General features: G+C 43.8%; 2 long non-coding RNA genes across 2 annotated transcripts; both read right to left on the bottom strand.

Annotated features, from left to right (window-relative positions):
• Nucleotides 1-343: 343 nt before the first annotated feature.
• On the bottom strand, nucleotides 344-1,072 carry LOC138785935 (uncharacterized). The gene is made up of 2 exons (XR_011362170.1): nucleotides 984-1,072; nucleotides 344-887 (listed from the first exon to the last, which is right to left on the bottom strand). It is a non-coding gene; the product is annotated as an uncharacterized lncRNA (long non-coding RNA).
• Nucleotides 1,073-3,722: 2,650 nt separating this feature from the next.
• Nucleotides 3,723-8,246, bottom strand: LOC138785934 (uncharacterized). The gene is made up of 3 exons (XR_011362169.1): nucleotides 8,159-8,246; nucleotides 5,308-5,356; nucleotides 3,723-3,849 (listed from the first exon to the last, which is right to left on the bottom strand). It is a non-coding gene; the product is annotated as an uncharacterized lncRNA (long non-coding RNA).
• Nucleotides 8,247-22,842: the final 14,596 nt, after the last annotated feature.

The following is a 22,842-nucleotide window of genomic DNA, read 5'->3' as shown; positions in this document are numbered from 1 at the left end:
TTGTCCTTTAACTTCTCTGTAAGAAACTACATTTAGAGTAGCTTCACACGTACCGTATCGCAGCTCATTTTCTGCTGTGGATCCGTAGCCGATTTGACTAAATGAATGAACACAGCATTAAATCCGCAGCAGATTTGATGGTGCAGATTTGATGCTGTGTTCATTCATTTAGTCAAATCTGCTGCGGATCCGAGCAGAAAATAAGCTGCGATATGGTACGTGTGAAACTTCCCTTACAGTTGAACTGCAGTACTAAACCCACAGAAACTTTACTAACAGTTCTCATATTGCTTTTGGGCACATAATTAAAGCAATCAACAGATAATTAATAATCACCAGATGCCCGGATTACAATGAGTGTTTTATTCATATATATAAAAAGGCACAGTGCAAAAATAAATGTTTGTTACAAAATACCCTGCATCATGTATAAAATTATTGGAGCAGTGTGAGTAAGAACTTCCCTTTTTGCCAGACTTCCTGGCAACAGAACCATATTATTACCTGATTTTATCAACAAGATTTAGCAAATTCTTAGTTGGAAAAAGTAAAAAAGGAAAGCACTGGTTATTCAACCATTAGTAACTGGAAGTCCAAGTTAGATATCAACAGAAACCTTAGTCCACACTGTGAAGATGGAATGTATATTTTGTGCAAAGGCCAGAGAACAAGTCTTTACTGTGGAATGCCACACAGCAGAACAAAAACCATCCAAACCCAGAATCAGTCCAGCTTTTCCAGTGGCAGCAATGTAAGCATGAAATTTGGTCACCAGAGCTCCAATTCCCTCAAAACACTGATTCTGAAGGAAACAATCTCTGTCATCACAAGGACAGAAAGGGCTTGTTTGAGGTTAGTTATCCAAGATATACAATCCCACTAATCACCTGTCAAAGGGGGAAAAGGGGGAAAAAAAATGTGAGATGAAAATGTTTTACGAAATTAAGTTGTCAAACATCTGTGGACTTCTCTCAAGAGTTTACCTTCTTAAACTTCTAGATTCAAATATTTTCTCTTCATCACTATCCATTGACCCCAATTCCATGGTTTCATCATAATCTGAGAGAAGTCCATACTTCTTCCTCTGGGGCTTCTTTTTTAAACTAACAAATGATAGGTAATGATAAATTATATTAAACAAGTTAGGTGACAATTGTGCCATCATAACATACAGACATCACTGCAGAGACCACAAAAATTCTATTTACACTGTAGATTTAAAGCCTAGCTATCATTAGAAAAACACATATCACAGAGACATATCAAAAGTTTTTTCTAATGTCACTCATTGCTCATTTTATAATCAGGAATAAAAAAAAATAACCCAGAGACATTCACCACTAAAAGGTGTATTTCTTCCAAAACAGCATATCACCAAGAAACATGGAGACATGTTACCTCCTGCACACTACTATTTTGCACCCATCTATGCTTTCTGAAGCCCAAGCCTTGAGAAAGAGCTAGAGAACGCGAAGCGATCATGGGCAGGAGGTAGCGCGTTTCCATGTGTCCTGGCGATATGCTGTTTTAGAAGAAATACTCGTTTTACAGTGAGTGACGCTAGATAATTTCTTCTATTTCTGATTATCATATGAACTTCTCTCAATAAGCTGAACATCACCATGATGTTATGAACTAATGTGGATAGAGTAACAGGGATACTTCTGAGATACTGCTGGGAGATGTAGTGCCAGTGCTTGGACTATAAGTAACATTTCCTGTGCCTAGAATTTAATGAACACTAGGTCACACAAATCGTACACTATAGATAAAAACCTGTTGGTAAAATGATCTGGAGTTATTGTATGCACTTCTCTCAGTGTTATTACTATATCATTCACAGATTTAAGTATGTTTCAAGAACTTGCAAAACTGGAGACTGTACTAAATACTTACAGTAAATAGATTATATCCAACATTAAAGGGTAACTATAACATTTCGCCGGCATCAGGATACACTGTGAAGAAAACTGCTGCACCACTCCTGCCATGCTCCCGATGCAGGCACGCGCCAGGTACAGATTTTTTTAAGCAGTGCTTCTGATTGTATTGATTGCGCCTGCAAACTTGATAATAGACTAATAGATTTTCTGATTAGCGAAATTCCTTTGTGGCCTCTAGGTATGCAAGGAAACATTATCTTGCGTCTAAGTTATGAAAAGCGAGCTCCTCCAGATTTGATAGATTATAAAAAGGACTGTAAAATGATTTCCTGATTTTTGTGAAATTTTGACACAACTTGTACCCCCCTGTGTACCACTGCCATCAAGTTGTCCAAGTAAATTAGAAATTTTACGATATTTGATGTTTTAGTCCTTCTAGTGCGAACCACATTGCGTAAAGCATTGGATATATTGTGGGGATCTAACCACCAAAGTAGAGAGCGTCTGGCTACAAAGGAGAGAGGAAATGAGCATAGCATTGATCAGTGTAATCTGTGATCATTTCATAGAGCCTGCCTGAGCAGACTCTATACAGCGATTGTCGATCTGACTGCTGGGAGGAAGGTAAGAGACCTCCGGCTGTCAGATAGAACGATCAGAACCCCCGCAGTCACGCTGCAGGAGTCCTGATCCGTCAGTGACAAGAGCACAGCTCCTGCCACTGATGTAACTGCAGGGGTTAATTGGGGGCGGCCGTGCGATCACGGCAGCCCATCATTAACAGTGAGGACCTGGCTGCATATAGGAGCTGGTCCCCACATGCTTTGAAGTGAGCTCACTTTAAATCACCGGCAGACTACATGCCGTACGGGTACAGAATGGGTCCTTAAGTGACTGGATTCCATGATGTACCCGTGCGGCATGGGTCCTTAAGAGGTTAAAGGGCAGCATAAACCTGAATGTGATAATAGCCGTCCTCAAAATCTAAAGATGTCATGACATAGTTTGGGTAAAGGGGGGGCTTTATCTGGATTTTTTTTATGAGAGAGAAATTTGTTTAAGGCTTTAAGTTTATTATGGTCCAAAAGGATCAATTTGGGTTTTTTACTAGGAAGAGTGGGGAGTAAAACCCCCTTCCTTCCTTCCTCTGATGGAGGAACCTGTAACAATACCTTCTTTTATATCAGAGAAATAACCTCTTTCTCCAAAGCTAATTGTTTTAGAGGGTCTGACATGGAAAGAAAGTTTTTGAACTCCAAGAGAAGACCCCAGCAGCTCAACATACTGTATGCTGTAGCAGAAGCAGGAGCATTTTCAGGGTGTCAGAAAAAAAAAAATTAAGCAGCCCTTACCTGGGGCCCAAAAGGAACAAATCATCCTGGCTCAAGAAAAGATCAGTACAGGACATGTAGTATCACACTGTACCGTAGAGTGGAGATACTAGACAGCCAATCAATGCATGCACCTCAGTAATATTGGGGGTAAATGGCCACTTTAGCTGGTCAATCATTTATCTATCCATACATGCCGCAGATCCAGACTGTCTGTAGCATTGTATGTCCAGTCTGGTTTCAAGTTACAATGTTGTAGAATGGAACATTGTATGTTAAAAATATTGTAACCTGAGGCCATTGTATGTTGAGGGACCACTGCACACCACATATGTTGATACTAATTTCAGTAGGAAGTAAACATTTAGCTATGAAGTCTATGCACCAGCCATTTCTTACCTACAAGTCCGGATCACAAAGTAGAGTACCGCCAGCACACTGATTCCTATCAGTACATAGAAGGCTCGCTGCATCATTTCAATGTTGCTCCAGAAGGATGACTGGGTAGGCTTTGTGACTGAAGAATTTGTAGTAATTGTTGCACTAGTAGTTGTGAGCAGAGTGGCATTTTCCTGTCCTTCTGCACTCCCAGCCACAGGCATCATAAAAATCAGCAGACATAAGTAACACCACATCTGTAACAAATCACAAATCAGAATAACTGTTTAACCTCCTCATGACCAAGATCATTTGTGCCCGGATCAAATTGAAGTAATGTTCCTCCCCGCTTTCTAAGAGCCATAGTGCTTTTATTTTTCCACCTACAGGGCTGGTTGGGGTGGCATTTTTTTGCACCATGATCTCTAGTTTTTATTGATATCATATTGGTGTAAGAGAAAATTTTTGATTGTTATTTTATTTTTTTTCTAATATATAATTTTTAAAAAAATCAGCAAGCCTGGTGTTTTTGTCAAGTTTTCATTTACGCTGTTCACTGTGCGGGAACAACATTGTTATATTTTAATAGATCAGACAATTCTGCAATTCCCATTGTATAGTGAGAAAGGGGGTAATAAATCTTTACTGGGGCATTTTATTAGGGTTTTTTTTTTTTAAATATGAATAAAAAAATATTTTACTTTTTTTTTTCCGCTACACACTTTATATAGCTTACATAAGTCCCTTACGGGACTGCATATACTGATGAATGATATGCCATAGTATCTCTTAACTAGTTCTACTTCTGTATTTTTGTAGCATTTTCGCAATTTGTAGACAGGGCTGCAAACGGATTTTACTGTATATGCACAAGGACTGTTGCTTTCACTGTAAAATGCATATAAAGTTGAAATTGAGTTTTTCCCTATTTCTGGTATACCTCATTGCTATGGTCCTTTACTGGCCTTTACAGCTTCTAGAGATGACTATGTCCACAGTGGTTTTTAAAAGATGTGCCCCAGTGAAACTCAGGGAAATTCTATTCCCACAGCTGACTGATTAGTCAACTTAGTAAGTATACTGTTTATTAAAGCAACTCTGTACCCACAATCTGACCTCCCCAAACCGCTTGTACCTTCGGATAGCTGCTTTTAATCCAAGACCTGTCCTGCGGTCCGTTTGGCAGGTGATGCAGATATTGTGCTAAAAAAATCAACTTTTAAACCGGCAGTCCTGTGCCCTATGGGAGTGGCCTAAATTGTGTATGCATTAGGGTGGCACAACCTCTCTGTCCCTCCTCCCCACCCTCCTCATCATTAGGAATGCTCCAAGCAGATTGCCTCCTATTCCCCACCTATTTAGCCAGGCACATGGGCTGGATCGTTAAGACACCTGTGCAAATGTTCAGCATGGAGAAAATGATCCAGTGGCATTCCTAATGATGAAGAGGGTGGGGAGGAGGGACGGAGGGGTTGTGCAAAGTTAGGGCACAGATACTCCCGTAGGGCACAGGACTGCCAGTTTAAAAGTTGTTTTTTAGCACAATAACTGCATCACCTGCCAAACGGACTGCAGGACAGATGTTGAATTAAAAGCACCTATCCAAAGGTACAAGTGGTTTGGGGGGGTCAGATTGTGGGTACAGAGTCACTTTAAGAGATGTGGAATTCATAACTTGTAACTAGAATTAATAAAACGTTACCCAACCTCCATACCTCTGCTGCTTCTTTTATGGCGGTCCTTTAAGGTTTTTTTTTTCACCAACTGTAAAATAAAATTGTTTAATTACAAAGATAGGCTCAAATTGTACAATATAGTACAGGTCAGAAGTCAGTAAAAAGTGGTTTAGTGTGCAGAGTTACCAACTTGTAAGGATGTGTCTATACAATGTATTACCGTATCTGTACGGTTCTGCCACACTGGTAGCTGACCGGTACGTCCTAGGTTGTCTAGGGGTTAATAGTGTACAGGTGCCCCATTGGTCTTCTAGGGGTTAAAGTAATGCTTGGGGATATGGCCAAAAAATAATATCTTGCTATGCCGGGTCTTCACCAGCTCTCCGGTGATGCCACTGTGGGTCTCTCCTGCCCCAGGAGCTCATCAGTGCTCAGCTAGCAAATTAATTGAATTAATCGGCATTTAAAGAACATTACAAAGTTATATCACCTTGTAATGTAACTAGGATCACCAGATGACGGACGGCTTGCTCAGCAAGCTGTAAACCATCAGAGCCGCTGAACGAAGAGACGAATTTTTGAAAGGCCGAACCAGGAAGCGGTAAAGAACAGAAGATGGTGATCAGGGTGTGGCAGGGTCCCGGCAAGCTTTGGTGGCCTATTTTATTATTTTTACCCACCGGAGTAGTCGTCTGTCAGCTCGAATACATGTTCCAAACTGCTAACACGATTACATAGCTGTTAGGTCAATAAAACACCTGGGGAAGATTTACACCAAACATGGTGTAAAGTAGAATTGGCCCAGTTGCCCCTAGCAACCAATCAGATTCCACACAGATTCTTTGGAAAATGAGAGGTGGAATCTGATGGGTTGCTAGGGGCAACGGAGCCAGTTTCACTTTACACCATGTTTGATAAATCTCCCCCATGGTATCTTTTATGTATCTATCTGTGCTTTCAGAATGTAGAAAAAACACTTTTAATCTCCAGTGCAAAGTGTCAGAAAGGCTTTCCCAATGTTCCGATCTGCTGCAAACTGGAACTACGCCTCACACACACCACCCTGTAAACTAAGCTCGAAGCATGGTAAGAGTCCTTTTAAACAAACTGATATTTGACAGATTATCTAACTGATGTTTACAGTGACTGTACCCCCAGGCCCAGGCTAAAGCACTGGAGGCGGGCCGACCCACCCTTAGTGGGAGGAAACCCCAGCCTCTCTATGATAGGGTCCCATTAATTCTAATGGAGTCACATCATGGAGGGGCTGGGGTTTCTTCCCACTAAGGGTGGGCCGGCCCGTCTCCTGTGCTTCAGCCTGGGCCTGGTGGTACAGTCACTTTAATGCAAAAGCCAGGAACAGACTATAAATAGAGAACAGGACTAAGGGCCCTATTACACCACAAATTATCTGACAGATATTTTTTAAAACCAAAGCTAGGAATGGATTTGAAAAGAGGGGAAATTTCAGTCTTTCCTGCATTACCTGTTCTCTGTTTATAGTCTCTTTTCAAATCAATTCCTGGCTTTGGCTTCAAAGATCTGTCAGATATCTGTGTGTGTGTAAGACCCTTAGGGGCCTATTCCACGGAGCAATAATCGTCCTGATTCGTCTGATTATCGTTCGGTGGAATAGAGAAAACAATCAGCCAATGATGACAGCTCAGTCAGGCCGCTCCAGAGTTGATGCTGCAAGCAGGACGGAATGAAGATGGAGCGAAGGAGAAGCCCTGCTAAGTCATGTATGTTGCAAGGACATTGGTAACGATGTCCCTGCAGCCCTCGCTAAACGATCATCGGGCCGTGGAATCTAGCAGATCGGCGCTCGTTTACATTATTGATCACCCGTGGAATAGAAGGGGAGGGAGGAGGGGTTGCAGCCCTTAGAGGATCAAGAGCCTTTTTGACACTTTGCACTGGAAAATAAAAGCTTTTTCCTACATCCTTGAGCCAACAGTTTCCTTAACCCAACAGTGTTGGCAGGGGTGCAGTTTTATAGAAAATAATAAAGCAGCAGAGGTTACCTCACTGTAGACCCCCATGTCCTTCTGCGCCATCTCAGGGTTACCACCACTTCCAAGTCAGACTCGTCTCAGCAGTGAAAACCTGCTCAGCCAATCACTGATGGGACAGCCCCATGGTCGGTGATTGGCTGAGCTCACGAGTGGCGTTAGGATTGTTCAGGGGGGAACCCTGATTGAGTGAGCATGCTGGAAGCCATGTGATTTGCTCCAGCCAATGACAAGGCTGACAGTGCACCTGCGCACCAGTAGCCTTTTGTCTCCCATTCACTTCACTGGAACCCGGAAGTGAGGGAGATCCAAAGACGCTGACCGCAGCTGATGGGGACGTGGCCGGCAGGAGATTCAAGCACGATCGCCACCGGATGGATGATATGTATAAAATGTGTGTGTCTGTGTTTTGTTTTTTTCACGTGAGTTCCCCCTAGTGCAGCACTATATAAAAAGTTTTCTCATGCCAGGCTACCCGTACCATGTTCATATTAGTTACCATGATGAAATGTGGTGACATCAGATACATCATTCACATACCTATACAGATCCAATGCCTGTAGATACTGACATGAAGTCCCGGGATGACTATGAGAGAATTAACAAGCTATTTCAATTCAACTATGGAGAAAGCGTCTGCCTGACCCCTTACAGTGCGGCATCTCCTTGTGGACACAAAGGGTTAAGCAAAACAAAAATCCAGGCTATCAGGGTGAAGCACTGTCCTCACACACACGGTGCGATACAATGCATGGCAGCTAGTAAACATGATCCACAGTGACAGCCTTGTGCAGAGAACACAGGTATCACTGTCACTAGAGGGCCGGTGCTACCGGAGCCCAGTCTGACTAAACTCACTATTACTCCCACGCACTCACCGACTGTCCGGCCGCTGGTCACGCTCTACCGTACTGGCTCTGGAAACCGCAACTTCCTGCATCAGCCCTTCCCACCACCACGCACGGGACACGTCACTCACGACAAAGTCACATGATCAGCACCCTCACCCTCCCTGGTCATGTGACCATATCGGACGGGCCGGAAGAAAGGGCTGTACCTAGAAACGAGCATACACAGGACTGCAGTGAATTAGCATGTGTTTGGCAACGGATCAGAATGTGAGCGGCCGCTCGAGGCTCCTGAAGGGGGCTATGGCTGTCCAGACTGCCCGCATCATTGTTGTCAGGGCCGCTCTGTGGATAGAGCAGAGTGAAGTCTGCTGGGGGGACCACAATAAAGTTGTACCCTATCAGAATCGCATCGGTTTATCGCTAAGCGGCTTATCAGCCTGCCTTTCAACTCTGTGGCTCCACCCCAGGTGTGGAAAAAGCTGGATCCAATCCTGGGAAACTAGGAGACGTGGAATGGCGAGGAGCAGAACAGACTTGAAAGGAGGGCAGCTGATAAGCCGCTTGGCGACTGGGTGAAGCGAATCTCTAGAATGTACCCGCACCAGCAAGGCCGTAGGGTTCGAATCGTGAACTCGGGAGTCTGAGGTAGTTTTGGCTGGAGACCGGAAAAAATGTACAGACTCCAACTCCAGGTTTGGGGGCTTCACACGTATCTGCAGCGGGTTTCACTGCGAACTCGTCTTTGATACCTTTCCTGTCAGTGTCAACGTGATTACATATTCGCAGCAGGATTGACATCCCACACAGCCCTCTGGGTAGAAGGTGGGCGGAGGCCAGAAAAAGACACAAACACACAGGCCCCAATGCAGACAGTGCGGGGTTGCCAATGGCAACAATATACCTCCAGACGCCTGACAATATAGTGGTTTGCAATAAATTAGAATATCAACAAAAAGGTTTTTTTTCAGTAATTCAATTCAAAAAGTGACCTCATATATTCTACAGAGTCATTACATACAGAGTGAACTTTTTTAACCGTTTATTTCTGTTAAAGTTGAGGATTATGGATTACAGCCAAGAAAAAGCCCAACGCTGCCGTCTACCAGGAAATTTAGAGAACTTCATGCTTCCCTGTGCTGAAGAGATTTTTGGAGATGGAATTTTCATCTTCCAGCAGGATTTGGCACCTGTTCACACTGCCAAAAGTACCAATACCTGGTTTACTAACCACAGCATCACTGTGCTTGATTGGCCAGCAAACTCACCAGAGAGAGTTTATGGGTATTGTCAAGAGGGCGATGAAAGACACCAGACCCAACAATGCAGACGAGCTGAAGGCCGCTATCAAAGCAACCTGGGCTTCAATAACACCTCTGCAGTGCCATCAGCTGATCGCCTCTATGCCACGCCGCATTGATGCCGTCATTCATGCAAAAGGTGCTGCGGCCAAGTATTGAGGGCATTTACTGTACAGACTTTTTATTTGGTCGACATTTCTATGTTAAAAACATTTTTTTTTTCAATTGGTTTTATTTAATATTCTAATTTTCTGAAATACTGACTTTTGGGGTTTTCTTGGCTGTAATCCATAATCATTAACTTTAACCCTTAGACGACCCAGGGCGTATAGTTACGCCATGGAAGTCTGTCCCCAGACGACCTAGGGCGTAACTGTACGCCCTGGGTGTTATTCCCGCTATGAAGCGCGCTCCGGAGCGGAGCGCGCTTCATAGGAGGTGGGGGCCGGCTGCAGTGAGCAGCCGGGACCTCACCGGCAATGACACGCTGCAGCGATCGCGCTGCCGCGTGTCATTAACCCCTTAAACGCCGCGATCGCGGCGCGACCGCGGCGTTTAAGTGTAAGTGACAGGGGGAGTCCCCTGTCACTTACCGATCGGGACCCCCGCAGTGTGACTGCGGGGGTCCCGATCGGTAAAACGGACTGCTGGAGGTCTCTTACCTGCCTCCATGCGGTCCGATCGGCGCTCTGCTACTCTAAGCCTGCACAGGCAGGCTCAATGAGCAGAGCGCCGATAACACTGATGAATGCTATGCCTATGGCATAGCATTCATCAGTGTAGAAATCCAAGTAATGTATGTAAAAGTCCCCCAAAGGGACTTCAAATGTGTAAAAAAAAAAAAAGTTAAAAACACTAACACACTACCCCAAAACCCCTCCCCCAATAAAAGTTGAAATCACCCCCCTATCCTATTATATAAATAAAACATATAAAAATAAATAAATAGATAAACATATAATATACCGTAGCGTGCGTAATTGTCCGATCTATTAAAATATAACAAGCGTCATTGCGAACGGTGAACGGCGTACACGAAAAGAGGGGAAAAAGTGCGCAGATTACCGATTTTATGTTACATTATATATATAAAAAAATTAATAAAAAGTGATCAAAACGTCCGATCTTCACAAATATGGTATTAATAAAACTAGAGATCATGGCGGAAAAAATGACACCCCATACAGCCCCGTAGGTGAAAAAATAAAACTGTTATAAGCGTCACAATAGTCCCATTTTATTTATAATTAATTGCCAAAAAAAAGGATTTCATTAAAAAATACATATATAACATTAGAGAATCTGTGTAAACCTGCATATGGTTGTGTTCGGACTGACCTATAGAATAATTGTATCATGTCGCTGTTACCATATAGTGCATAACGTAGACACAGGAACCCCCCAAACGTTACCATATTGCATTCTTTTTTGCGATTTCACCAATTTATATCTTCATAAATAATATATTTGGAATTCCATCATACATGTTATGGTAAAATGAATGACGCCATTACAAAGTACAACTATTCCTGTAACAAATAAGCCCTTACATGGCCTGTAGATAAAAAACTGAAAGTGCTAGAGCTCTTAGAAGGGGAGGAGGGAAAAACGGAAACACTAAGATCAAAATTTGCGCGGTCCACTGGGTCATTTTGGGCCTGGTCCTCAAAGGGTTAAAGTGTCACTGTCGTGAATTTTTTTTTTTTTTGCAGAAATCAATAGTCCAGGCGATTTTAAGAAACTTTGTAATTGGGTTTATTATCCGAAAAATGCATTTTTATCATGAAAAAGCAGTTTGAAGCTCTCCCCCTGTCTTCATTGTTCTCCTATGGAGAGAGCTAAAGAAAAGACCAAAACAGGACAACAAAGAGTTAATCTACAAATCCCTCACCCGTTATCTCTTCTGACCATTACCAGTGACCTGTCTGAGCTCGGATTACAGCTGTCACCCAGCTCCGTGCCTGTAATCCTCTGTTATCTGCTTTCTGCTGCCGGCTAACTCCCTCCTTCCTCCTCCCCCCTCCCCTCTCCCTAGAGCAGACAGGGTACGTCTCCTGCAACAAGTCACAATTTTCAGATTTTTCAGAGTGGATGAAAAAGAGGAAGGAGGGGGGGACCTGGGAAAAGGCTTTTTACATGCAGATAATGGCAGATTTGGCTAATAAACCCAATTACAAAGTTTCTTAAAATCGCCTGGACTATTGATTTCTGCAAAAAAAAAAAAAAAAATACGACAGTGACTCTTTAACAGAAATAAACGCTTGAAAAAGTTCACTCTGTATGTAATGACTCTATAGAATACATGAGGTCGCTTTTTGAATTGAATTATCGAAAAAAAAAATTAGTTTTTGTTGATATTCTAATTTATTGCAAACCACTGTATATACCGGACAGGGCTATTACACGAGTATGTAAGTGCCGGCTACATTAACCCCCCGCTGCTAGGAAGATACTGATTGGCTGCACAGGACCTCCACAGATGTGGCCGGATCGTGAAGCAGGTAAAGTATGTTCCCGGCGGAGGGGGGTTAATGGGGTCGTGACGTACATACTCGCAACGGGATGAGAATCCTACTGCAAGTATGTAATCACTTTGGAAATGACAGGAGAGTAGAGATAAGCGCACCGGGTTCGGGTTCGAGTCCATCCGAACCCGAACATTCGGCATTTGATTAGCGGGGACTGCTAAACTTGAATAAAGCTCTAAGGTTGTCTGGAAAACATGGATACAGCCAATGACTATATCCATGTTTTCCACATAGCCTTAGGGCTTTATCCAAGTTCAGCAGCCACCGCTAATCAAATGCCGAAAGTTCGGATTCGGATGGACTCGAGCATGCTCGAGGTTCACTCATCTCTACAGGAGAGGTATCCGCAGCGGATTTTGCTGCAAACTTGCAGCGTGAAATCCACTGCGGATATGTTATATGTGAAGCTACCCGTGAAACAAATCTTTAAAAAATTTTATAATTGAATTTTCATATTCATTTTTTAAATTTTCCTCATTAATATAGTTTATGTTTAGAGATGAGCAAAACGGGTTCAAGTCGATCCGAACCCGAACGTTCGGTATTTGATTAGCTGGGGCTGCTGAACTTGGATAAAGCTCTAAGGTTGTCTGGAAAACATGGATGCAGCCAATGACTATTTCCATGTTTTCCACATAGCCTTAGGGCTTTATCCAAGTTCATCAGCCACCGATAATCAAATGCCGAAAGTTTGGGTTCGGATCGACTCGAGCATGCTCGTGGTGCGCTCATCTCTATTTATGTGCTATCAATCTATGGCTCTATTTATTAAAACAAGAAAAACACTTTTTCAAATATATTTAGTTTCCTCCATATATCAGTAATAAAACACTGGTTAGTATTAGCTGAGGGTGGTTGGGGAAAACATGTCAGTCACTATTTGGCAGTTTGTTTCTGAGCTGGAATAGTCCATTGTGTGGGGGGAGATCTGTGCTCTTCTCTTCCTGGATTCTGCATGATTATATATGAGCAGCAGTGTAAAAGGAAGATATCCTGTGTAATATAGAGAAGGAGGAAATTGTGTTTTTCTTCAGTGTGCTATGGCTGCAGCAGGCTGCGTGTGTGTGTGTGTGCGCTGTGGCTGCAGCTGGCTGTGTATGTTTGAGAGAGGCAGAAATTAAAGGGGTATTCTGGGCAACAGTGAAAAATTCAAGGGGGACAGGGGGTGATGGGATTATAATAAAGAAGATATATTTACCCGTGCATCCCGCAGAGCACATCCTGTGATTGTCACAGCCCCAGTCAGAAATGCCCATTCAGCCAATGAAGGCGTCTTAGAACATTGACTTATGCTTGGCATAAAATCCCCAATCTTCTAAGACTCGATTGAGTAAGACTAGACTTCAGAAGGGACATCTCTTTGCTCAAGAGGTGTGAGAGCTATTTTGCATATCCTTTTTCCCTCAAGGGCCCCATTACACCAACAGATTATCTGACAGATTTTTTTAAGCCAAAGCCTGGAATGGATTTGAGAAGAGGAGAAATCTCAGTCTTTGAACTGTTCTCTGTTTATAGTCCATTCCTGGCTGTGGCCCAAAAAAATCTGTCAGATAATCGGTTAGTGTAATAGGGCCCTAACTCTCCTTAAGGAGAGTTAAAGGGGTATTCCCCCCAAGAGCTAAAAAAATGAAATGCTCCCAAGCTGCTTCCGTTCCATAGTCACAAGATTTTTAAAAAGCTGAACTATATCCAACATGGTGCCGGCTAGAAAACTACATCTCCCATCATGCAATGCTTATGCATGATTGGTACATGATGTAGCAGAGCTGATATCCACAAGGTATAGCAGAGTTGAGTGAGTGACATAGAGTTGAGTGAGTTGCATTGCAGAGTTGAGTGAGCAACATAGCAAAGTTGAGTTTGTGATGTATTACAGCCGAATGATATAGCAGAGCCGAGTGAGCGATATAGTAGAGCCAAATGATTGATAGATATAGCAGAGCCGAGTGAGCAATATAGCAGAGTTGAGTGAATGATATAACAGAGCAGAGTGATTGAAAGTTTCATATGTTAAAGCAGATGGCAGAGACTGGCACAGTTTCGCAGGAGGTCAATCCTAGGGTCTGCTGCATCAAAGTCAGGAGTCAAAGTCCCAGGTTTGGGTTGGTTGCTGCCGCTGCTGGTGAGTCGGGGGGGAGTGGTTGTGTGGGCGGTTGCCGTTGCTGCTGAATCCCGGGGGGGAGGAGGCGGGTGCCGCCGCAGCCACTGCTGCTGGTGAGTCCTGGGGGGGAACGGGTGTCGCAACAGCTGCTGCTGAGTTTTGGGGGAGGGGGGGTTGGGTGCCGACGCTGCTGGTGAGTCCTGGGGGGGGGTGGGGGTGGCGATCTGCACCGATCACCGGGACTGCTTGTGGGGGCCACAGGTGAGCTCAGAGATGGGGGGGGGCAAAAAGGTGACCTGGGGGGAGGGAGACACTGATCAGCAGCTGTCAGTGTCCTCACTTACTTCAGTGTGCTGGGTTAGAACCCAGCCCATTGAAGAGACTGAGGACACGTGATGCCGTCTCGGAGGGTGGGGACCAGGAGCAGGGAGTGTGTCGTGTTGGACTGAGATGTGATGATTCTATGCAATCAGTGGGGGTGGATGCATCTAGATAACAGCAAAACTGTGCAGAATCCATAATAACTTTATATTGGAAAGATGGAAAGCTACGGGTGGGCAATGTATTAATGCAAAAAAAATTTGGTGGTGAATACCCCTTTAATACTCCTTTGACCAACACAGCCAATCAGTGAGTGAGGCAGGACACCGCTGCATTCACTGACTGGCTGAGCGGGTAGTTCCTGTGGGGCTGCAATGATTCAGGAGCGCAAACGTTGACAGAGAGGTGATAAATCTGGGTCTATGTCTGACCCCTCTTTATTGCTATGTCTGACCTCTATCACAGGTATCTGGCATTGTTGGCAGATTTCCTTTGTGTATGGTGAATAGTAAGTTAGAAACATAGCAGAAAAGATCACCTGCTCCATCTAGTCTAGTTTTGAGTGCAGGATATGGAGGCTGGAGGCTACATCTACTGCACATACAGGAGAATCTGCTTCATATCTTTGCCTTATTCACTCAGAAGTCACCCCAAGGATCATGCAGGACATTACACAGAAACTGCTGAGCCTGTTCTGCTGGCTATTTATGAAGGAGCTGGAGTTGGTCCCTGATAAAATTCAGAAGCCGAAACTGCGGCTTACCAACTCCACAGCCCTGTTTACCAGGCACATTTTCCATTCAGTTTTCATGTAAGGCTGTGTTCACACATGGCTTTTATTTTGGCGATATTTTCCTGCAAGTTTTATAATATGCGGCCAAATAAACTCCACATGTGAACTCAGCCTAAGCATGTTTAGTAGCAAAGCATCAATCTGTTATATTTGTTGAAAATGGTATCAGGTTGGAAAAAAGTCTTGGAGGATAAAGAGATGTCAATGAATTGTGCTGGAGCCAGGTGTGTATGTGTGCTTGTTATTTTTTTTTTAATCAAAAGAGGGGGGTGCCTACAGTAAGATAACCTACATGAGAATGTGCTTAGAACAGGAGGGATTACCTACAGGGGAGGGGGTTTACTGCATTAAAAGGGGGTTACCTACAGGGAATGCTTCCGCCAGGGGATACTACATAGGGGATACTACTTACTGGGGGGTAGCCACCTTAATGAATGCACAGAGAGGGCCCAACTACTATATAGAAGGGCCTAACTACTATATGGATGCACAGAGAAGACCTATACTATATGGAGTAACAGAGGGGGCTTGTCTACTATTTGGAGGCACATATTGGGCATTGTTTTTGTGTGAAGCCATACAGTTTCTGCCTCAAACACCATTAACCCTTTGAGGACCAAGCCCAAAATGACCCAGTTGGCCGCACAAATTTTCATTTTTGCGTTTCCGTTTTTTCTCTAGCTCTAGCAATTTTTCTATCTACAGGCCCAAGTAAGGGCTTGTTTTTTTCAGGAATAGGTGTACTTTGTAATGGCGCCTTTCATTCTACCATAACATGTATGATAGAACCCCAAAAATATAATTTATAAAAATATAAATTGGTGAAATTGTAAAAAAGAATGCAATATGGTATCTTTTGGGGGGTTCCTGTGTCTACATAATGTACTATACGGTAAAAGCAACATGATACCATTATTCTATAAGTCATTTAGAACACAACCATATGCAGGTTTACACTGATTCTGTTAAAAAAATTTTAATGAAGTCCTTTTTTTTGCAATTACAGTGGTACCTTGGTTTAAGAGCGTTTTGGTTTAAGAGCTGGCAGTTTTTCAAAATTGTGACTTGGTTTAAAAGCATTGCTTTGGTTTAAGAGCTCCTATACTGTGTAGGAGCGCACGTGGGGGAGGGGCAGGGTCTGCATAGTGGGGTCTACAGCACTGTACTCTGACTCAGGGAGTCTCCCTCACCTTCCAAATCATAGCAGATCCACTTCAGGCTGGGGCTTACATCAGGGGACAGGACTGTGGAGGTAATCTCTTCATAGCTGTAACCCCTCTCTCCCCAGACAGAGAGTGCTGCTATACTGTGCCCACATCTGTCCTGCTCATTCCTTCATGTTCCCTGCAGTCTCTGTCAGCCCTGATTGGTCCATGCTGAACCCACCCCCTTCCCCATTGCTGTCATGTGACCACACAGACCTCTTCCAGCAGCACTGCTTCTCTATTCTAGCCTGTTGTACTACGCTACTGCATTATGGGGATCTGCAGTTCCATCCTGTATCTACAAACTGCTGCTGTTTTTCAGGTTTATGCACTTACTATACATTATACCCCATATGCTGATTGCTATACTGTATAGTAATTTATAATATGACATATTCTGCTGTTTCTAAATGTTTGTTTCATTTGTTTTACATGTTATTCTGAATAAAACAAATTATTATTTTTGTGGTGTGGAACCAATTGTCTGCATTTCAATGATTTCTTATGGGAAAATTTGCTTTGGTTTAAGAGTGTATTTGGATTACAAGCAGTCCTGGAACAGATTATGCTCGTAATCCAAGGCCCCACTGTAATTATTAATAAAGTGGCCCTATTGTGACTCTTATAACGGTTTTAGTTTTTCACCTATGGGGCTGTATGGGGTGTCATTCTTTGCGCCATGATCTCTAGTTTTTATTCATACCGTTTAGCTTGGACATTTTCATCACTTTTTATTATTATTTTTTTAATATAATGTAACAAAAAATTGGCAATGTTGGCGCTTTTTCCCTCTTTTCATTACGCTGTTCGCGATGACTATTGTTATATTTAAAAGCGACTCTGTACACACAATCTGAACCCCCCCCCTCCCCCAAACCACTTGTACCTCCGGATAGCTGCTTTTAATCTAAGATCTGTCCTGGGGTCCGTTCGGCAGGTAATGCAGTTATTGTCCTAAGAAACAACTTTTAAACTTGCAGCCCCGTGCCCAATAGGAGTATCTGTGCCCTAACTTTGCACCACCCCTTCCGGGACCCCTCCCCACCCTCTTCATCATTAGGAATGCCACTGGAAGATTTTCTCCTGTCTGAACATTGCACAGGTGCCTTAACGATCCAGCCCATGTGCCGTGCTAACACAGCTGGTGAATAGGAGGCAATCTACCTGGAGCTTTCCTAATGATGAGGAGGGCAGGGAGGAGGGATGGAGAGGTTGTGCCAGCCTAATGCATACACAATCTAAGCCCCGGCTGTTGGGCACGGGGCTGCCAGTTTAAAAGTTGTTTTTTAAGACAATAGCTGCATCACCCGCCAAACGGACCCCAGGACAGATCTTGGATTAAAAGCAGCTATCCAAATGTACAAGTTGTTTGGGGGGGGAGGGGGCAGATTGTGGGTACAGAGTCGCTTTAAAATATAACAATAGTCATCGCGAACGGCGTAATGAAAAGAGGGAAAAAGCTCCAACATTGCTGATTTTTTGTTACATTGTATTAAAAAAAAAATTAATAAAAAGTGATGAAAACGTCCAAGCTAAAGGTATAAATAAAAACTAGGGATCATGGCGCAAACAATGACACCCCATACAGCCCCATACGTGAAAAACTAAAACAGAGCGCGATCAGACTGCTTGAAGGTAGGTAAGAGACCTCCGGCGGTACACTTAAACGCCACGTTTATGGGGTTAATGGCAGGCTGCAGTATGATCGCTGCAGCCTGTCATTAACGGTGAGGGCACAGCTACTCACTGCAGCCTGCCCCCACCTGCTATAAAGCGCGCTCTGCTCCGGAGCACGCTTCATAGCGGGATTAACACCCAGGACTTACAGTTATGCCCTGGGTCGTCTAGTGACAGACTTCCAGGGCGTAACTGTGCCCCCAGGGTCGTCTAGGGGTTAAAATAGTATCTGAGGCTGCCTGTAAGATGAAAAATATTGTTTATTTAGCAGAAATAAATAAACATTTAAATAAAAAATCATAATGTTGAAAAAAATTTCGATTTTGTTTTTCTCTTATTGCCCTTCGAGGCACCCCTGGATAGGACCACCTCCTAATCCTATTGGACAGGAAACAGGACCACTGGACCATAAAAGAAGCAAAATGCCAATGCCCTCCAGCACCAGTTACTGTTTCCTGTCCCATAGGAGCAGGAATACTTAGGATTACTTCAATTTACCTAGAAGTTGAGACTGGAGATCCCCGGTGCAGAGCTCCACTCAACGGCTTCCCGGACTGTGTGAGGCTCGCTGAGCTGCCGTCCAGTCTGGTTCCTGCCCCATCGCCTCCTGGATAGGGTCCCCGCTGCTCCCCTGGTCCCTCTTACCTCCCGCGGCTCTGGGCTCCCTCTTTCCCTGGCTGTAGCTCGCGCTGGCGGGGGGAGGTAATCACGGTTTGATGATGTGGCCGTGGTGTCCTCCAGAAGCGGGACAATACTGCAGGCTGAGTTTTGCAGCGCCCAGGCTGCGGCATTTCAGGGGGAACGTGTCCATGCAGTGGTAGGGTGTGCCGCATCAGCAGGGGGCGGAGCCAGCCGGTCTCCTGGCGTTTTCGGCACCAAATTCAAAAAGGATTGCAGAGTGCCAGGTAATGGGCTCTGCACTAGCAGCTGATTGTGGTTCCTTCCTAGTGGTACCGTGTTTGTTGGTGCCAGGAATGTTCCCTGCTATTGCTGCTGACTTCCATTCTCTAAGCCAGGATGGAAGCCTAAAGCGCTGACTCTGAAAGAGCTCTACAGATTGAATCTACTGCGGTACGGTGGAGTAAGAGGGGCCCTCCCCTAAAGTTTTTTTTACATTACTCTGTTTGTATTAAATCCTTTGTATAAAACTGGCACGGGGAGGCTGCTATGAAAGAAAAAGAGAAGCAGAAAAATAGAGATTGTCCTATCTGTAAATCTTCATATAATAAAGCACTATGTGGCGGATGTATGAATCGTGTGCTAGAAGATCAGGGTCCTTCTTTTATGAGAAATATGAGGGACATGATTAGACACGAAAGTAGGGTATGTACTTAGAGGTTGTTTTTTGTTTCATGTATTTTAATGGTGTCTCTAGTATAGTTCTATTCTTTTATTCTATATCTTAAAGGTGCTGCACACCCAAAAAAAAATTTCTTTCAAATCAACTGCTGCCATAAAGTGCCAGAGATTTGTAATTTACTTCTATTAAAAAAATCTCAAGCCTTCCAGTACTTATCAGCTTCTGTATGCCCAGCAGGAAGTTGTATTATTTCCAGCCTGGAGAGCAGGAGAGGTTTTCTATGGGGATTTGCTGCTGCTCTGGACAGTTCCTGACATGGATAGAGGAGGCAACAGAGAGCACTGTGTCAGACAGGAAAGAAAACACCACTTCCTGCAGGACACACAGCAGCTGATAAGTACTGGAAGACTTAAGATTTTTTAATAGGAGTGAATTACAAATCTCTGGCACTTTATGGCACCAGTTGATTTGAAAGAAAAAAAAAATTGGTGAACAACCCCTTTAATATTTTTAGGCCTCGTTACCTTCTCGGCCATCCACCTCTGAGGCTACTACCCCTCTGGCTCCAGTGGCTCTGACCCCAGCAGCTCCTACTGAGATCCCTTCTGTTGAATTGCCGGGACCCAGTAGATCTGCTTCCTCCTCTCCATCTATTGAGGAGGACCAGGAGCAATTGTTGGGTCTTAAGAGCCAGGAGAGCTTGCCTCTGAGAGTGAGAGTGCAGGAGAAGAGTCCTCATCTCCTCTCCTAGCTACGGATTATATAGACTCTTCTGTGAAAGCTGTGCGGTGTACTATGAAGATTAAAGATACTCCCCAGCCTCCCCAGTCAGTACAGGACCTTATGTTTGAGGGCCTAGCTCCTAAAGCCCCTATTCTTCAGGCCGACTGGAGGAGCAAACGAGCGTCAGGGCTCGTTTGCTCCTTGTTCCTGCTCGCTGCCACGGCTATTCCATGTGTCAGCAGCGAGCGGGTGAGTCCAGGGGGAGGCGTGGGGAGCTGCGGGGGGGGGGGGGGGGGGCTGTCCAAAGCATATAGCAGCGTCTGCTGCCGAAGCTCCTATTCCACGAAGCGACAGCAGCAGATCGCTGCTTTATGAGTCGTTTGTTTTTTAACATGTTGAAAAGCAAACGACTGCAATGATCAGCCGACATGAACGATGTCAGCTGATCGCTGCCTTCTATTCCATGGGACGAGTAACGGCCGATATTTAAGATCATCTTTTCGTGGAATAAGGCCTTAAGAAGCGTCCTGTATTTCCAGTCCACCAAAGCATTAAGGCACTTATAAAGCACGAATGGTCCATGTATTTACGAAAAAATTGGGAAGCTTCTACCTTGGTCTTTAAACCTCTCATACCTACTACCTCTGTGGCCAGATCCTTACAGGTTTGGATGGCAAATCTTAAGGACAAAGTCAATGAGGGTAACTCTGAACAGGATTACTCTACCGCATTCAGTACTATTGAGAATGCAGTATCATTTATTGCGGAGGCTTCAGCAGATGCTTTGAGATTATCAGCCCGTTCAGCTGCCCTATCAAACTCTGCCAGAAGAACTCTGTGGCTTAAGGAGTGTAAGGCGGATGTGACGTCCAAAGCAAAACTGTGTGCAGTACCTTGTGAAGGGAAACTTCTTTTTGGCTCGACTCTGGACGCTAACCTGGAAAAAGCTTCAGATAAAAAGAAAGGGATGAGCCCTCAGCAACAACCAAATAGATCATTCAGGGGTACAGGTAGGAAGACCAGAGGGGGAGCATCTACCACTAGGAGGGATTGTAGACCTAATTAAAAAAAAGGGAAGGGTTACCTTTTTCCTAGTACTAAAACCGAAAAACCTTCGCAATGACGCAAGGTCCCGGTGGGGGGTCTTTCGTCCTATCACATCTCTGAATGGTGTAAAATTTCTGGTTGCACGTTTGTTTTGGAGACAATAAAATCTGGTTTGAAGATTTCTTTTTCATCTTCCCCCGAGGATAGATTTGTTTGTACTGACTTGTCTTCTGACCCAGAGAAACATAGTTTCAGAGGTTCACGCCTTACTAAACAAAAAGGTTTTGATTCGTGTCCCGATAGACCAGATAGAAGTCAGATTTTATTCCACCCTATTTTTGGTCAGAAAACCAAATGGCTCCTTTAGAATCATTATTAATTTAAAGCCCTTGAATAGAGTTCTTACCGATGAAAAGTTTAGAATGGAGTCTCCTCTGCCTTTCTGAATCTTTCTGAGGTATATCTTTTAACTTGCTTGTGCGGAATCCATATTGTTGGCCGCACTACACAAACGCTCCGTATGAGAATCAATAAACATAGGTCAAACGTTGAGCGGAGTTTCCTTCTGCATATAATCTCTAGACATGCAGTTGATTGTAACAACTAAAATTTTTCCTCTTTCACTGTTTTGCTAATCAGATGCGGGCAGGTGGAGAGAGGTATTAAACCCTCAGGAGATGTGAAAACTATTGGAACTACAAAATAAAACCGCTTGTACCAATGTCAGTAACCCATTGGTTTTGGTACACTGCTCACTGTGTAGACTAAGGGGTCGACCCGCTTCTTACTACTTTCCACTACTTTTCAGGTTTGTCGTTGGTTTATACTTTTTTGTGTATTTTCCATGTGTAGTGTTGCACATCACCTCCATTATAATAATAATAATAATATTATTATTATTATTATTAACATTTTTCGATCTGATTTTACATATACTGCATATGTGTTATATGCCTTCCTCCACTTTCTCCCCTTACTATAGTAAACTGAGTGTTTACTATGCACCTGTTCTGATGAGGGAGAATGTAATTTCTGAAACGAGTAAACATTGTGCTTTAACATAAAAAATAATTTTTTCTGTATCTTTTTGTGAGGCTCGTGGAATTTTGGGACAGTGCTGTGCATTGTGATTACTATTGCTTTTTTCTATTTTTTGTCTGCATCCACTTGACATGTGCCCCAGGCTTGGGAGTATCTCGTTTATGGTACCTTTGGCTTTGCAGTCCCTAATCCCCGCTGTCACCTCATTCTTATCCACTAACTATGGATTCGCTGCGGATACCCTGTCGTGTCCAGGAGGGTGATATGCACAAGGTGACTTAAAGGTGAGCGCTGTAACATCTTATCTTCCTGACTTGGTTCTCCCACAGTGAGACACAAGGTTCTGGTGCCCTTGTTTTTTTCTTTCGATTAGTGAAGTAGGCCCTCTTCAAGGTGCATCCAAGGCTTTTCACTGAAAGGCCATGTCTTTCATGTTTTGGGTTGAAAAGATATGCAAAGTAGCTCTCACACCTCTTAAGCAGAGATATCCCTTCCAGTCAAGTCTCGCTCAGTCAAGGAGCCTTAGAATATTGACTGGAGATTTTATGCCAAGCCAAACTATCTCTCCAAAAGGAAAGATTTCCCATCTGCAGATAGCTATTTTGGGTTTTTGACCCTCATCAGTGCAGAGCAGGGTGTTGGCTGTCTAGTGAGAGGTCTATTGACGTGGGTCAAAG

This window comes from Dendropsophus ebraccatus, chromosome 3, assembly GCF_027789765.1.
Source record: "Dendropsophus ebraccatus isolate aDenEbr1 chromosome 3, aDenEbr1.pat, whole genome shotgun sequence".
In the NCBI taxonomy this organism is placed as follows: Eukaryota; Metazoa; Chordata; class Amphibia; order Anura; family Hylidae; genus Dendropsophus; species Dendropsophus ebraccatus.
The sequence above is the reverse complement of the archived record's forward strand: the minus strand, read 5'-3'. Positions and strand labels throughout refer to the sequence as shown.